Raw genomic sequence first — 17,712 nt, 5'->3', positions numbered from 1 at the left:
AAAATCAACTTCACATTTTTCTCAGAGACAAAATGGCCATGTTAATAACAAAGTGCTTTTATCGGGGATGTAATATGATCTCATACATCATACCTAACCAGGATGTTGCCAGAGTAAGAGAACAAGCATCACACTGGAAATGCCATCCTTTGCATCACAAAGTTGTCCCCCTTCTATGAATAACCTAGTTATTTCAGAGCCAACCTGAATGAGGTTTCCAGATAAAATACACTGTAAGTACATTAAACAGATACCTAGAGTTGGGCTATAAGAAAGAATTAAGAACTGGTTTGTCAGCTCAATGTGGTTCATATGCTAATTAGGGATATCTGCACATCTAATGGCTATAGTAATTGCTTAGGAAATGTACAGTGCCTTTGGTGATTAACTGGGATTGTTATTTATTACTGTTAAAAGGAAGGAAACTGCTTGTGATGTAAGGATTTCAAGACAGGATATACTGGCAAAAATGGATAGTCAACAATAAAGATCTTGTCTCCACTGTTTCTCAACTTGGATTCTGCAGAAGGTTGATAAACTTGTATTCCACATATGACTGAGAACTAGAAAACTTGTACAAATTAAATACTTCCTGCAATACAAAAGCCATAAATTGGTGTTAATTGGTTTTGAAATTAAAACCAGATCCATCCAGAGGACCACTAGATGGGAGCAAAAAGGTACGGGAAACTCAGATTTTTTTTTAGCCTAAATCTAGTTGCCCTTCTCTACCATCACTCCTGGAGTAGTTTTGATTCCAAATATTACCTTTACTCCAAATATTATCTTACTACAGGTATTATACTCACTTCCTTGTATTCTGGTGAAGTTATCTTTACTATTTGGCTATCACAGCATACTTGATTAAATGAAAGGTGATTGAATTCCAAGCCACAAAGAAATATAATACATTACCAAAACATTGCACGCTACCATATCCTTTGTTTGCTGCTCAGCTATCTCTGTATGGTTCCTCCAGCCCTATCTAAAGATAGAAGCAGCAAAATATGAGACATTTTTCATGACATACAAGCATCATGTTCCAAAGCCATGGCTTAAACAAAAGTTTTAGAAAATGTTTGAAATATCACCATAGTTGAGGGTCTCTTAAAGATAGATATACAATAGGACATTAGCATATTCTTGCAGAAACCAGTCAGACTCAGTGATCTAAATAGTTTGCTTCAAGAGCTGAAGAATAACAGCCCATTCTTGTAAGTCAGGGTTTCCCAACCATATGCTTACTTTAAGATGTGTGGACTTCAACTCTCAGAATTCCTCAGTCAGCCATGCTAATAGACCCACCTATACTGCAATTTTTTGAGAAATGGACTTTAAATCGTGAGAAGCCTTTTAGCCATAAGGAGACAATCATTAAGGTAGGAAAAACCCAGCCACTGGAAGGTGGTTTCATTACTTGCAGATCTCAATCTTGTCTGCTAGCTAATTATTATGTTTATGGGATTATGGTTGTGGCTTTTACTTTGCAGGTTATTATCCATAATTTACTCATTAATACTTAATGACATTCCATGCTTGTGCTGGCTGCTTCAAAACATACCTGGTCTTTGTACGGTGATCATTCCACTTCCTAATGTTGACACCAATGATAACAAACTAAATTGTATCTTTGCTTTCATTTTGTTAATAAACTTTCCTTATTACTATCCAGCTTGAGGTGTTTTCTTTATATATGCTTAAAAAAACCAATCTCTGATGCCATAGGGTTAAGCTACAAAATGCAACTACTGGCAGCTTTCACAGTTCTCTGAAAGATTAGATCAGAAACAGGTGTAGGTGACAGAAAACCTCTTAGGCTGCTTCACTGAAATTAAACTTGTATGTTGCCAGACTCAACAAATCTGGGCAGCACACAAGGTACCCACACAAATATACATATAAGCTTTTTTAAAAAAAAACCTTATACCATTAGAAAGTTAGAATATCATGGTATATAAGACAATTGGCCAGATATATATTCCTTATAAAAGAAGCAATGAATATCGCATATCGCCACCAACATAATAAATAATGCAGTCCTTTCTATTTTCTGTGTGCAAGTGTGTGTTTGCCTTGGAGTCAGCCAGAGACTAGTGCCTGCTGTTTTCCTGGCAGCTTTTTCCAGAAATTTTCTGCTCCAATATGCTACAAGTAATATAGACCATCAGTTCTTGGTGCTTTTCCTAGAAACTTCTCTCCATTTTAGCTGGATAAACTTATTATAAGAGAGACTATAATTTATTTCCAACAATCTGGGAGCTTCAAAACTAGTTTTCCCAGCCAGGAAAAGAGTCATTTGTTTCTATTAATATTAAAAATGCATTGTTTGAAATGAAGCTTAAAGGGCAGCCACCTTGCCAGGCTGAGTGAAGCAGGCCTGTAAACAGATTCTATTATGAGGCACAATAGATGCAGCGTTTATTATTGTTTTCTTCTAATCTAAACAATTGGAGGAAATCATGGCAGAATGTTTGTTGTTGAACAGCTTGAAGTTGTGTGACTCACTTGAGCTTCAACAAGAAGCATGCATATATATAAATCCAGAGAGAAAGAAAGATTGAGATGAAATGAGATTCAGTAGTAGTCCAGAAGCAAGAATTTTCCAGGGGTGTGGAATTATAGCTCCCATAACCCCAACAGGTAGGAGAAAAAGCTGAAACGGGCAAATCAAACAGACCTTCAAAACCAGTGTTCCTCAATCTTGGCAACTTGAAAATATGTGGACTTCAACTCTCAGAATTCTGGGAGTTGAAAGTCCGCACATTTTCAAGTTGCCAAGATGAAGGAACACTGTTCTAAATGCTGTTGCTTTTCAAGAAATTCTTTAAAAAGCTTGGTCAATGCAAAATATTTTTACTAAATGCAGAAGGTTGGCAGAAAGAAAAGGAGAGAGTTTTAGCCCCTCTTTATCAGCCAGTGCAGGGTGTTTTTAGAACAGGTTTCTATTTCTCTGCAGTCCACCTGTTGCAGAGGCAGGACAGAATATATGTTTCTCCTTCACAAGCCTATCTGGTTGGTTGTCTTTTATTAGCACACCAATGCTGAAATGCATTGCTCATTTGTAGAGCTATTGTTTCTTAAGAAAACTGAGGACAGTTAAGCGCTGATGTAGGATACATTATTTGAGCTGCAATGTCACATGTTCAAACTGCATCTTAGTCGTGATCATTAGGGAGCTTTGGGTGAATCACTCTCCTCTTTTGGCTGGGTTGGGCTGTGAAAAGGAGACTGCAGGTGTGAAGTGCTCCAGCTTAGTGGCAAAGCACATGTTAAGTGTGCAGAAGGCACTAGATTGGATTTCCAAACACTTCTAGAGAAAGCTTTTTAAAAAGTCCTATTTAACAACCCTTTAAGTATGTACCAACAGTGTGCTGCAGCTGCCAAAAAGGCTAGTACAGTCCTAGGCTGCATCAACAGAAGGATATTATCAAAATTACATGAAGTGATGGTATTGCTTTATATTGTGCAGATGAGACCACATTTGGAATACTACATCCAGTTCTGGTCTTCACAGTACAAAAAAGATGTTGAGACTCTAGAAAGAATGCAAAGAAGAGCAACAAAAATGATTAGGTGGCAGGAGACTAAAACATATGAAGAACAGTTGCATGAACTGTTGGATGTGTAGTCTAGCAAAGAGAAGGACTAGGAATGACAGGATAGTAATCTTCCAATATTTGAGGGGCTGCACAAAGAGACGGGGGGGAGGGTCAACCTATTGTCCAAAGCACTTGAGGGCAAAACAAGAAGTAATGGATGGAAGACTATCAAAGAGAGGCCCAACCTAAAATTGTTCAGAATGTATAGGGTCTCTTACTTAAGCAGGGAGTTGGACTAAAAGATCACCAAAATCCCTTCCAACTCCTTTATTCTAAGTTCTGAGTTCTAAAACCGTGAGTAATTATGGCTATTCAGTTCTTGTTTTAGTTTTTTAAAGGATTTTTTTTACTAAGCTTCAAAAATAAGTGAAAGTACAATATCACAACAAAAAGGGGACCACAGGAAAAATGTAAAAACTGACATTAAAATGTACACCCAAAATAACATTAAAAAAAGTTACTTCCAGCTCTTTTCAATACGGACTGAAGTTGTAGGATAAAATACACTTGTTTTAGTTTAACAAAAAGAAGATACAAAGCTAAAAATATAAAAGATATACAGTACATACCAAACAATCAAATAATAACAATATACAATATCATACTCTCCATCTAAATAAAATATTACCCATTAACACCAATCCATAAATAACACTAGTAAATATTTCTATTATCAAATGTATACTTTAAATTTAAACAAACACATAAAAACCTACACAAACTCATCTCCAATAGCATGCAACATTCCTATAATCCAAACATCTAAATCATCCAATCCCAAAGCCAAAAATATCATTTTTATCAAGCAAAAAGTCCAAAAATGGTTTCCATATAGAAAGAAAAGCAGTCAAATTATTATCTTTCATCAAAGCGGTCCATTTTGCCCTCTCAGCCAGATCCGTTAACTTCACAAACCACTTTTTCCTTGTGGAAATTCGTATATCCTTCCACCTCTTTGAATATAAAAACCTTGCAGCAGTTATTTAAATATATATAAGAACATTCTGTTCTAACAATATTGAGCCTCTTAGCCACAATGTTTCTTTGGACAACTTCAGGGCGCAAAAAAATATGGCTTGGGAGGGAAGCGTTTCTTGCCAGGATCTCCAGAGCATTTGGCCCTCTTTTAAGCTTCTAGCGTTTGTTTATTTGTTGTTTTTGTTTTGGGAAGGTGTTAAGAAGCAAAGCAGAAAGCCATTCATTTCACCTTTAAAGAGCCCACCCTCCTCCTCCTCCTCCGTCAAAAGGGAAATTATCTTGCCTCTTTCAGGAGTGTTAACTCTCAACACTGAGGTAGCTGTTGAGCTGACAAAACTGGCCTACTTTTCAGACTGAATTAAGGCAGAGATGATGAGGAAGTCCTTAAAAATCTTCCTACCTGGTTAGAGATTTGCATCTCTATTATATAGACATCCTCAGCTTACAACCACCACCATGCCCAAAATTTCCATTGCTAAGCAAGACATTTGTTAAGCAAATTCTGCCCCATTTTACCACCTTTCTTGCCACATTTGTTAAGTGAATCACTGCAGTTGTTATGTTAGTAACACAGTTGTTAAGTGAATCTGATTTCCTCACGGACTTTGCTGGTCAGAAGGTCACAAATTGTGATCACATGACCCCGGGACACTGTGACCGTCATAAACATGAGACAGTTGCAAGTATTTGAATTTTAATCACGTGACCATGGGGATGGTACGATGGTTATAAGTGTGAAAAATGGTCATAAGTCAATTTTTGCAGTGCCATTGTAAATTCGAACGGTCACTAAACGTACTGTTGTAAGTCAAGGAGTACAAGCTTGACTTTTAGAAGGTAACATCAACAGGGTAAGTTAGAATCATCTCTAAGACTGACCACCTTGATATTCTTGATCTTATCCAAAATATTCAAAGGCACCAGTGAATGGGGGGGTGGAAGAATTGAAATTTTGATATTTAAAAGAGTGAACGAACATCAAACAAACATGCAGGAAATCCTTTTTATGTCTGAGATGTTCAACTTCATTCAGAGATCTTGGTTTGACAACAGTGCTTATGAAAGCAAAGTAGCTATTACAGAAAACCCACGGTCAGATGGGGGAAAAGGTCTTTATCAAAAATCTCAAAAATATTCATTAATCATTTCTGGAAGAAGAATGTCCCTTTCACCCTTAAATGTATGTCAGCTTTCATCAATCTATCTTCCTCTGGATGCATTGGGTGGGTGCAGATGTTCTGTATGTACATTGCTGATTTTCCTATAATGGGGAAAATCCATGCAAAATCTTTGCAACTGGTTGGCCCTGCCTTTTTCCTGGGGCTAAGAGAAAGTGACTGGCCCAAGATCACCTAATTGGCTTCCATGCTTAAGATAGGACTAGAACTCAAGTCTTCTTAATCCTCCTCCTAATCAAACTACCTCTTGCATATGGATATAGTAATAACACCTATTATTCTCAGGGAGTGCAGATTAGCTGAGAATTATGGGGTATAAATAAATGGCTAATATCATTGGGTAAGTATTAGTGTGTTCTATCTCCACTGCTGTTACAGTTCTTAAAACATTCATTAGACTGTATAGCTATCAAAGAACCAAATCAAAATTGCATTACAACCAATCTGCATTACAAAGGCGATTGTGGGCTGACAATTTCTCTTGTTCTAAACTAGCTGTGATAGGAGCATCTTGCCCAAGCATTTATGTATCCAGAGAGTTGCTTCCTCTGATCAGCAAACATTATTTAAAAGGATCAGGGTATCTGTGAAGATTTCTAAGTGAAGTATTCATAATTTTTATCTAGTAGAACTCAGGATAACACATAAAGAATCCCAAAGAGTTGCTTCCCATTCTAAATTGCATTGCTTTTGCTCCCTAGAAATAATAGAGATAAAGGTTTCCCTTGCCCAATTGTGTCCGACTCTAGGGAGTAGTACAAGCCTTTGTTGTCCGAAGATGCTTCTGTGGTCTAGTGGCCAGCATGACTATCCACCGAGGCTCACGGAAGACTGTTCCCTTCTTACCGAAGTGGTACCTATGTATCTACTCGCATTTGTCTGCTTTTTGAACTCTAGGTTGGCAGGAGATGGGCAGAGTAATGGGAGGTCACCCCATTGCGTAGCTCTTGACTCTGGGCTGTTGACTTTCAAGCTGACAAGCCCAGAGTCTTTAAACGCTGAGCCATGATGCACCCTAGGAATAATAAAATTAACCAAGTCAGAAATGGTGGCTCCATATCCATATTCTTTTGGTAAAAGCAAAATTGTTAAGTGGGGCAGTTTGAAGTTCTCCACTAAGGCAGATTATACAACCACTAATTTGGGGAGATGTGATGCTGGCTTGGACGACAAGGAAGAACCAGCTCTGGGGACTTTGGATTGGGGTCAGGAAAGAGCGTCAGGAAGACTAGGAGACCAGGAGTGGATGGCAAGAAGAAAAGGCCAGGAACCTCGGAAGGGCTGTTGGAGGAACTACTGGATGAATGCCTGGCTAAAGAGGAGAGAAAAGAGAAGCAGCTGCAGCCAGGAGGCTCAGATGACCAGCCAATCCTAAAAGAAAAGTCTCTGGTTTCAATTTTAGATTCATTAAAAAAAATATTCTGAATTAAAATATCAATCTGGCTCCAATAATTTTTTGTTTTGTCACAAGTCCACCAAAGATGATAAAAAAATATTCTTTTCCATTAGGTTCCCAACATACTCTGGCAACATTTTTATACATCTTTGACAAATTAAATACCAACAACACATCATTTTATAGAAATATTCTTTTAAATTATAATTATAAAATTATCAATAATAATTATAAAATGTTAAACCTTTCATCCACATGTTTTCCCATTACTCAAGTGTTAGTTCCTTGACCATTGAATCATACTACGTTACACATATTGATTTTCCAAATTAAATGTTAACATTTTATAAACCTTTGCAATAGCATGTTCATCACTGGAATACAGCACAATTTCAAATTAATTTTTTACTGGTTTAACTTTAAATCTAAATTAAATCCTTCATTGTAAGTATGTAAGCCAGTGACAAACACGCCCTTCTGTTTCCAAGTCTTCTTTAAACATATGGCTGAGTTCACCTTGACTGAAAGATATTATCTGATCATAATGCATAAGAGTTTGGGCAGGCTATCAATTTCTTCAGTACTCTAGGATCTTCATCGAATTTTGAAAGTTTAAACTAATTTAAACCAAAAAAAAAAAAAAAAAAAAGATACCCCCAGGTCATGTTTCTAGCAATCGTAAGTTTCATTTCATCTTTCACAATTTCCAAGAGAATAATACATTATGGTTATTCTAGAACAGTGAATTAGGGGTAATCATAGGCCACAAAGTTGCTAGGCAACTGCATTTATGCATTCAAAAGTTTTTTTTATTATCCTCCTCCCCCTCCCCCATTTACTAATCCAGGTAAGAAACATGATCAAACAAGGACAACAGCGAGGGCAGATGAAAATCAGAAAGGGGGTGGAGAAAAATTAGTGCAGATGGAAGGGGACAGATGTGCAGGTGTAAAAATAGGAAATGCTTAGAAGAAGTGTAGTAATGCCTCTTGGGAATGAAAGAAGGCTGTAGACGTACAGAGCAACAGTAGCAGCAGAAAAGATGACAATGAACATCTATTCGGGGCTGTTTATCAGAGAAGGAGAACAAAGAAGAGGGAGTCAAGCTATTCTCCAAAGCCCCTGAGGGCAGGACAAGAAGCAACGGATGGAAACTAATCAAGGAGAGAAGCAACCTAGAACTAAGGAGAAACTTCCTGACAGTTAGAACTATTAATCAGTGGAACAGCTTGCCTCCAGAAGCGGTGAATGCTCCAACACTGGAAGTTAATAAGAAGAGACTGGACAGCCATTTGTCCGAAATGGTATAGGGTTTCCTGCCTGAGCAGGGGGTTGGACTAGATGACTTCCAAGGTCCCTTCCAACTTTATTATTACTATGGTTCATCGCACAGTCAGCCAGATGTTCAGACTGGATTTGGCATTTTGTCTACCTATCGAGTCCTTATCCAGGACCTGGGATAGGCAGATGTAGATGTTTGATGGTATTACAGATATCGTCACAGGATGGCAGCAGTTCCTAGTAAGGCTGCCTTTTGCAATTGACTAATAGTGAATTTGTCAATGCCAATGGGATTCAAGTGGTGCTCCAGTTGTTTTGGGATTGCACCCAAGGCGCCTATGACTATTGGTACTACCCTTGCTTGCTTTTGCCACAGTCTTTCTATTTCTATTTGTAGGTCTTTGTATTTTATTATTTTCTCCAGTTCTTTCTCTTCTATTCTGCTGTCTCCAGGCACTGCCACATCCACTATCCAGACTTTTTTGTCTTTCTTATCGACAATTGTTAACTCTGGGATGTTATGTTGCAGGTGCTTGTCTGTTTGAATTCTGAAGTCCCAAGAGCAGTTTAATTTTATCATTTTCTATGACTTTCTCTATTTTATGATCCCACCAGTTTTTGCTTACAGGCAAATGATATTTTTTGCAGATCTTCCAATGCACCATTGTTGCTACTTTGTCATGTCGCTGCTTGTAATCAGTTTGGGCAATCTTCTTGCAACAGCTTACCAAGTGGTCCACTGTTTCTTCAGCTTCTTTGCATAGGCGGCACTTACTATCTGTTGCTGTCTTCTCAATTTTGACTTTATATGCATTTGTTCTTAAGGCTTGGTCTTGTGCAGCCAGAATTAGTCCCTCGGTCTCTTTATTCAATTTTCCTGCTCTTAGCCATTGCCAGGTCTTGTTATTATCTGCTTCCCCAGCTATTTTTTTTATGTATTGGCCATGTAGTGCTTTCTCTTCCCATGCCTCTATTCTGTTCTTCATTTGGTCTTTCTTGTAGGCCAGTTTGGTCTCTCCAGTAGTCAGTAAGCCTTCCTGATATACTAATTTCAGTGCATCTTCATCATTGTTCTTCAGATATTCTTCCAAAGCCATTATTACTATAATTATAATTATAATTATTATTATCATCATCATCATCAGACTGTCCCAAAGATGCATTTTCAAAAGGCAACTGGACTTTGTTTTTTCTTGAAGATGTTTCGCTTCTCATACAAGAAGCTTCTTCAGTTCTGAGCTTCTTGGATGAGAAGTGAAACATCTTCAAGGAAGAAACAAAGAAAATCCAGTTGCCTTTTGAAAAAGCACCTTTTGGGACAACCGTGACCTGGATGGCTGAGAATCTCCATAGACACATCTTTAAGGCTCATCCAGGTGTCTTGTTTGCCATGCCATAAGCATGCCTCGTTGTTTGCAGAGGACATGTCCAAACAATGTTTCTTCATCTCTGAGGCAACCTGAAGTCAACCTAAGGTCTTCCCATGTGAAAGTGGTGTTTTCACTCTCATCCTGGCAGAAAACATCTGCACTGGACCACTTAGGTTGCATGGAGAGGGAGGAGTTTTGATATGATGCAGTCAAGGTCAGCAATCTGCTTGGTTCCAATTGGTTCATCAGATCTGCTATGGCAGGGGTAGGCAACCTTGGCTCTTTTATGACTCATGGACTTTAACTCCCAGAATTCCTGAGCCAGCATGGCTTAGCTTGGAAACCTCTCCCTTTTCCCTCAGCATGGCTGGCTCAGGAATTCTGGGAGTTGAAGTCCACGAGTCATAAAAGAGCCAAGGTTGCCTACCCTTGTGCTATGGGATTGCTCCCTCCAGTCACTAGCTAATAAGCCTCTAAGAACATCTGATTTTAGTTACAAGAGAGACAGAACACCTCCCTTGCACAGCCTCCTCCTTTTTGGGAAGAGTTAGGCATAGCAATACCTCATGGATGACCAAATGTAGGCCTTTAAGGAGATCAATGTTCCCATTAGTGAAAAAAAAAACCACCCTACAAAATCAGTAATTCCAATAATATCTTCAGATCTTACATTTTACATAGGTATAGCACTTGATCTCTGGCATATCCAGAGTGGGATGAAAAATGTATCTATCCAACATATTTACAACGAGATATATTCCTCCAGGACTTTGAGTGGGGTATAAATTTCATACATAAATTAAAAAATAAGCCTCTTTCCCAAAGCTCTATTGGAAAGCACAGTTAATTTTAATTTAGAGGAAGGACTGACTATGACTCAATATAAGATAATATCATATGTGTATTAAAATGAAATTAAATATTAAAATAATAATAATAATAATAATAATAATACGATACCTGTAATACCATCAAACATCCACATCTGCCTATCCCAGGTCCTGGGTAAGGACTCGATAGGTAGACAAAATGCCAAATCCAGGCTGAACATCTGGCTGACTGTGCGATGAATGATAATAATAATAATAATAATAATAATAATAATAATAATAATAAGCACTACCTCCCCAGTGAGGCACTACCTCCCCCAGTGAGGCACTACCTTGACGTGGTTGTGGGGCTTGTGTACTCTGAGGAAGATGAGAGCTATGCCAGAGGTTCAACCATACTGGACAGGTCTCATCAGAGGAGTCAGACAAAGAGTGTCTCTCCCATAAAAAATATGGTGAGACGTAAATTTCAGAATGCCATACCGGCTCGGACGTCGCCCGGGTTAACAAGGTCCGCACTAGATATTGGAGTTCCTGGATATCTGGTGAAAAATGGGTTACAGGACTCAGGACTGTTGGCTGAGCAACCAGGGCCAGCAGCTGCAGAACTACTGGAAGAAAAGGTGTTTACCCGTCGCAGATACACAGTGATGGAAAACAAAGAAATAATGATCTGTTACTACAGATCAAGTCCAACAAGAAGAGGATATCTAAAATGAATGCACCAGTTCTGGAAAGAACAACATCCAGAATCAGAAATAACAGAACAGAGACTAGCAGATCAACGCCGATTTATAACACGAAATAAAGTATTCACAGAAACAGAATTGGACGAACTGCAAAGGTTTACCCAGGGCAAAGAAATCAAAGCCTTACCAGAAGTAATTCAGAATGTAGAGGCAAACCAGGGGGAGTTGGCAGTGAAGGAATCCAGCAGAGATATACAACTGTTCTCATTTGGAAACCAGGCACCTCTTCCTCAGGAAGAACAAAACCCTCTAACTAAAGAAATAAAAGAATTGAAACAAAGAATAACTGAGCATCTAGAACAGCACAAAAACAACAGACTAAGGCTACCTGCATTGAAGCTTGTTCCAAAGAAACAGCTAGCACAAGCATTAAAAGATGCAAATACTGCAATAGCAAGTATAAGCACCAATTCACTGCAAGAAACAAACCAACTAATGTACAGCACCGCTGCAGTTATAACAGAATACCTGGGATGCAAAATCAACAAAAAGAAAAACAAACAAACAGTGCACCACAAAAATGGAAGGTTAGACTAGAAAATAAGATCAGCAAGTTAAGATCACATGCAAGCAAGCTAGAACAGATGAAAGAAAAGAAGCTGAAGAACAAGAAGACCAAAGAATACCTAATCAAGAAATACCACTTAGAAACAAGGAAGATCAAGGAAGCACTGGAAATAATAAAGCAACAAATAACAGCTATAGCCAGAAAATCAGTAGATATGAAGCTCGAATTGCAAACTATAGGCAGAACCTCCAATTTCAATCCAATCAGAAACATTTCTAACCAATCCATCAATGGAAAACTGCAAAGAAATCAGTCAGTACCTGACAAGGAAAGAAACAGTGTCATTTCTGGAAGCAGATATGGAAACCAAAGAAAGTACACAAGGATGCCGCTTTGTTAAAGAGGTGGATGCAAATAAAACATAAGTTGAAATGAAATAACTAGTAATAACAACAAAAATGGTAGAAAAAAGAGCAAAGAAAATCAAAAATTGGTCAGCACCAGGTGAAGATGAACTGCATGGGTTTTGGTTGAAACATCTAACTGTTATACACCCACTCATTGCCAAACAGTTCAACATTATACTACAAGGAGGAGAAATTGAAAAGTGGCTAACAACTGGGAAAACCTACCTAATACTGAAAAAATCCAGCCAAAGTGGCAACACCAGGTAACTACATGCCAATACCTGCTTACCCACAACTTTCAATTTCTACTGGGTAGTACTTGACGTCCAACAGCATCTAGTTTAAAACAATCTCTTTCCAACTGAGAAGAAAGGAAACGGCCCCAATAGCAGAGGAACAAAAGATCAACTCCTAATAGACAAAATGATCTTGGAAAACTGCAAGAGAAGGAAGACCAACCTGAATGTGGCATGGATTGACTACAAAAAAGGCATTTGACTCTCTGCCACATGATTGGATAATAAAGTGCCTAGAAATAACAGGAGTCAGCAGAAACATCAGAAAATTTGTGCAAAGATCGATGGCACAATGGAAGACACAGTTGCAGAGCAATGGTGAGAGGCTGGGAGAGGTTAATATCAAGAGAGGAATATTTCAAGGAGATTCATTATCACCATTACTATTTGTTATTGCACTGTTTCCTCTGTCCACAATACTGAATAACTCAGGACATGGCTATCAAACATGAAAAAACATCTGCCAGACTATCCCATCTCCTTTACATGGATGATCTGATCTGTATGGAACACTCATCTGAAATAGAGCGCTGCTCAACACTGCCGTATATATGCAAGATATTGTAATGGAGTTTGGCTGGACAAATGTTCCACACTTTACTATCAACAAGGACAATAATGAACTGAAAAGGAATCCAAAATGCCCACGAAAATAACATTAAGAGTCTGGATGAGGAAGAATACTACAAATACTTGGGTATCCTTCAAGCTGACAATATCAAGCACACTGAAGTCAAGACAAAGATTAGAGGTGAATACATCAAGAGAGTGAAGAAGATCTTAAAATCCAAACTCAATGGAGGAAATACCATAAAGGCAATCAACACCTGGGCAATCCCAGTCATTAGGTACACAGCTGGAATAGTGAACTGGACTCAAGCAGAACTAAAAGCAATGGATAGGCAGACCAGAAAAATAATGACAATGAATCATGCCCGTCATTCACGCAGTGACATTGATAGACTTTATCTACCAAGGCAAATAGGTGGGCGTGGAATGCTACAAGTACATCAGATGGTTGAAGAAGAAAAAATGGCTTTGGAAGAATATCTGAAGAACAATGATGAAGATGCACTGAAATTAGTATATCAGGAAGGCTTACTAACTACTGGAGAGACCAAACTGGCCTACAAGAAAGACCAAATGAAGAAAAGAATAGAGGCATGGGAAGACAAAGCACTACATGGCCAATACATTAAAAAAATAGCTGGGAAAGCAGATAATAATAAAACCTGGCAATGGCTAAGAGCAAGAAAATTGAAGAAAGAGACCGAGGGACTAATTCTGGCTGCACAAGACCAAGCCTTAAGGACAAATGCATACAAAGTCAAAATTGAGAAGACAGCAACAGACAGTAAGTGCCGCCTATGCAAAGAAGCTGAAGAAACAGTGTACCACTTGGTAAGCTGTTGCAAGAAGATTGCACAGACTGATTACAAGCAGCGGCATGACAAAGTAGCAACAATGGTCCATTGGAAGATCTGCAAAAAATATCATTTGCCTGTAAGCAAAAACTGGTGGGATCATAAAATAGAGAAAGTCATAGAAAATGATAAAATTAAACTGCTCTGGGATTTCAGAATTCAAACAGACAAGCATCTGCAACATAACACCCGAGACTTAACAATTGTCGATAAGAAAGACAAAAAAGTCTGGATAGTGGACATGGCAGTGCCTGGAAACAACAGGATAGACAAGAAAGAACTGGAGAAGATAACAAAATACAAAGACATAGAAATAGAAAGACTGTGGCAAAAGCAAGCAAGGGTAGTACCAATAGTCATAGGTGCCTTGGGTGCAATCCCAAAACAACTGGAGCACCACTTGAACCCATTGGCGTTGACAATTTGCTATTAGTCAATTGCAAAAGGCAGCCTTATTAGACTGCTTCCATCCTGCGACATATCTGTAATACCATCAAACATCCACATCTGCCTATCCCAGGTCCTGGGTAAGGACTCGATAGGTAGACAAAATGCCAAATCCAGTCTGAACATCTGGCTGACTGTGCGATGATCGATAATAATAATAAAGTTGGAAGGGACCTTGGAGGTCATCTATCCAACCCCCTGCTCAGGCAGGAAACCCTATACCATTTCTGTCCAGTCTCTTCTGAAAAGCTTCCAGTGTTGGAGCATTCACCACTTCTGGAGGCAGGTTGTTCCACTGGTTAATTGTTCTAACAATTAACCAGGGAGTTTCTCCTTAGTTCTAGGTTGCTAGATCAGTACAGGTATATCTAGATCGGTACAGGTAGTCCTCAACTTATAATCATTTATTTACCATTTGAAGTTACAACAGCAGTGAAAAAAGTGACTTTTCCACACCTCATTTAAAAATGTTTTTCACACTTACAAACATTGCAGTATCCCTGTGATCACATAATCAAAATTTGGATGCTTGTCAAGTAATTCATATTTATGATGGTCACAGTGTCCCAGGGTCACGTGATCACCTTTTGTGACCTTCTGACAAACAAAGTCAGTAGGAAAGCCAGATTCCCTTAACAACCGCGTTTCTATCTTAACTGCAGTGATTCATTTAACAACTGTGGCAAGAAAGCTCGTAAAATGGGACAAAAACTCACTTAACAACTGGGTCACTTAGCAACATAAACTTTGGGCTCAGTTGTGGTCATAAGTCGAGGACTACCTGTACTGTGATGAAATATTTTGTAGATGCCACCAAGTTGGCAGTTGTCTGAATTACTGGAAGCTGGAATTTTGTTTTGATTCCAACCTAAGCAATTTGATGACGTCTAGGTGGAAACATCCATGGAAGTATTTTTCAGAATTATTATTCTTTGGGATGATAATATTGTTTCAAAGAAATAATATTAATCCGGGGTTGAATCACCAACCACATCTTGATACAAATTCAGGAAAAGAGTTGATGGCAGATGCTCTTGTCAGCAAGTGAGAGGGGAAAATGGAATAGAGAAAAGCACCAGGAACACTGACACTTTTCAAGAGAGGTGTCAGTATCGCGTACATATTTTTTACACCCACAGATTATCACTCCTGAATGATCTCATCCAAGAGTTTCAGGTGGATGACAAAATTGTCATCCTTGGTGTTGAGTCCGTGGCGGGAAACAGACACGAGAAGCAGCTGGAGTTCTCAGTTTCTTTTATTCAGCGTTCAGCTTACAGGAAGATGGCTTCAGCCTCGCCCAAACGCCTCGCAGCCTCTTATATAGGCAACTCCCGGGTAAATGGGTTACTTTTCCTGCGCCAGCACCCGTGCACGCGCACGGCGCTGGCGACAGCCTGTCTGGTCCCGGGCAGCTTTTCACCTGCCCGGGACTGCCTGCAAACCCCCGAGCCGTTTGCAAGGCTCGGGACATAACACCCCTTTCCCCCGGGCTAAAACTACTACCAACATACAACATTTATTTTATACGACAATTTGCTCCCCAGTGCTCCCACTGTTTACTGGCTTTTGCCTTGCCATCAATGTTATGTAATCTTCTAGGTACTTAGGAGATTTCTTTGCTCTCTGTGACCTTCTTAGCTCTGGGTTACTGGCATAAGTCCCCTGACTGGAGGGAGGCGTGAGCCTGTTCTCTCTATTGTGCCCTGGTTGTCTTCCAAGGACTGTGCCCCGATGCCTGGCCTGCTTGCTTGCCCACCGGGCTCGTCAGGCCAGGGCTTCTGTTGCTTTGTGACCTGGTTGTCCTACCTAGCTGTAGACCCTCAGGCCCCTTGAAGTGATAGCCACTGCTGGGCGTCTCTGTAGAACCTCCTAGGTCAGTCCAAGACCTGTCAGGAGGCTGTCCATTCCCTGAACCCCATTCTGTGCTCGGGCTCGTGTGGGTTTCTGTACTTTCCCCAAACTCAGGTGTTCCCTGATTTGTGCTAGGGGTGTTGTAGTCGGGACTTGGCTCCTCGACTAGCTCTGTGTATGTTTGACCCCCTGTAGGATTTGGGGTAAGGTCAGGCCAACCTTGGGGAATTTTGTGCCAGCTCTCTTGCGGGGAATGATTTGTTGGGATGCCCCCGGGTATCCTCCGTTACTGGAGTGCTGTGTGATGTGTGTGGAAAGTGAGTATGCCCCCGGGGTGACTCCCTGGCTGGAGTAGGCGTGAGTGCCTGTTGTGTGGGTGAGCTCCATGACTTCCTTTTCGGAGCAATTGCGGAATCTTGGGATGGGCCGTTTGTGGCTCCCTCAGTGGAGATGGGCAGTAGCTCTTGCCCTTCCCTTTGCTACAAAGGGTCCCCCTCCCCCCCTGGAAAAGACCCAGGAGTCTCATCAGAAAAGTCCCGCCTAGAGCGGAGTTGGTCGATGTGCCGACGCAGGACACGACCGTTGTCCAGGGCTACCTCGTAGGAGAGAGGACCTGTGACCCTGGAAACAGAAGCGGGGACCCATGTATGAACAGGCCCGTAATTGCGAGCCCAAACCGGGGCACCCACAAGTATTGTCTAGTGCCCTAGGATGTGAGGTAGATGAAGGCAGTCTGTCGGATGCAACCGTTCAAGTTATGTAGTAAGTTGGCGCCCCCAGCGAAGTTCAGCTGGACTTCTCCCTGTCAGAAAGTGTACGTGTGGTGCGATAAGAAAGGAAAGTCATCAACGCTGTGATGCCAGTCCCCGTAGTGAGTCTCTCAAAGCTTCCTTTGCGATGCGTCACCATGCTTCAGCCATACCTGTTGGTGACGGTGAAAAGGGCCAGACGTGGCGACGAATCAGGTTTGCCATCTGTAAGAAAGCTTGGAATTTGGAGGAAGTGAAGTGAGGGCCGTTGTCAGACACGATGACATCTGGAAGCCCGTGTGCAGCAAAAAATCCCCTCAGTACCTGAATAGTCTTCGCAGTGGTGGTGGATGAGACAGGTACAACCTCAAGCCATTTTGAATGGCTGTCAACAAGGACCAAGAAGAACTGGCCCTGAAAGGGCCCAGCGTAGTCAATGTGCCCCCTAGACCATGGGGACTGTGTTTCCTCCCATCTATGCACAGGAGCTTGGGGCATCTCTGGGCGAGATCGTTGGCACAGGTGGCATGCGTGTACCGTAGCCTCAATACCTTTATCTAAACCAGGCCACCACAAGTGGCTTCGTGCAAGAGCCTTCCTACGAACAATGCCAGGATGACCCTCGTGGAGGGATTCTAAGACCCTA

Source organism: Crotalus tigris, unplaced genomic scaffold (assembly GCF_016545835.1).
Source record: "Crotalus tigris isolate CLP2741 ecotype Arizona unplaced genomic scaffold, ASM1654583v1 scf7180000017639.5415321, whole genome shotgun sequence".
NCBI lineage: Eukaryota > Metazoa > Chordata > Lepidosauria > Squamata > Viperidae > Crotalus > Crotalus tigris.
Note: the sequence above shows the minus strand (reverse complement) of the source record.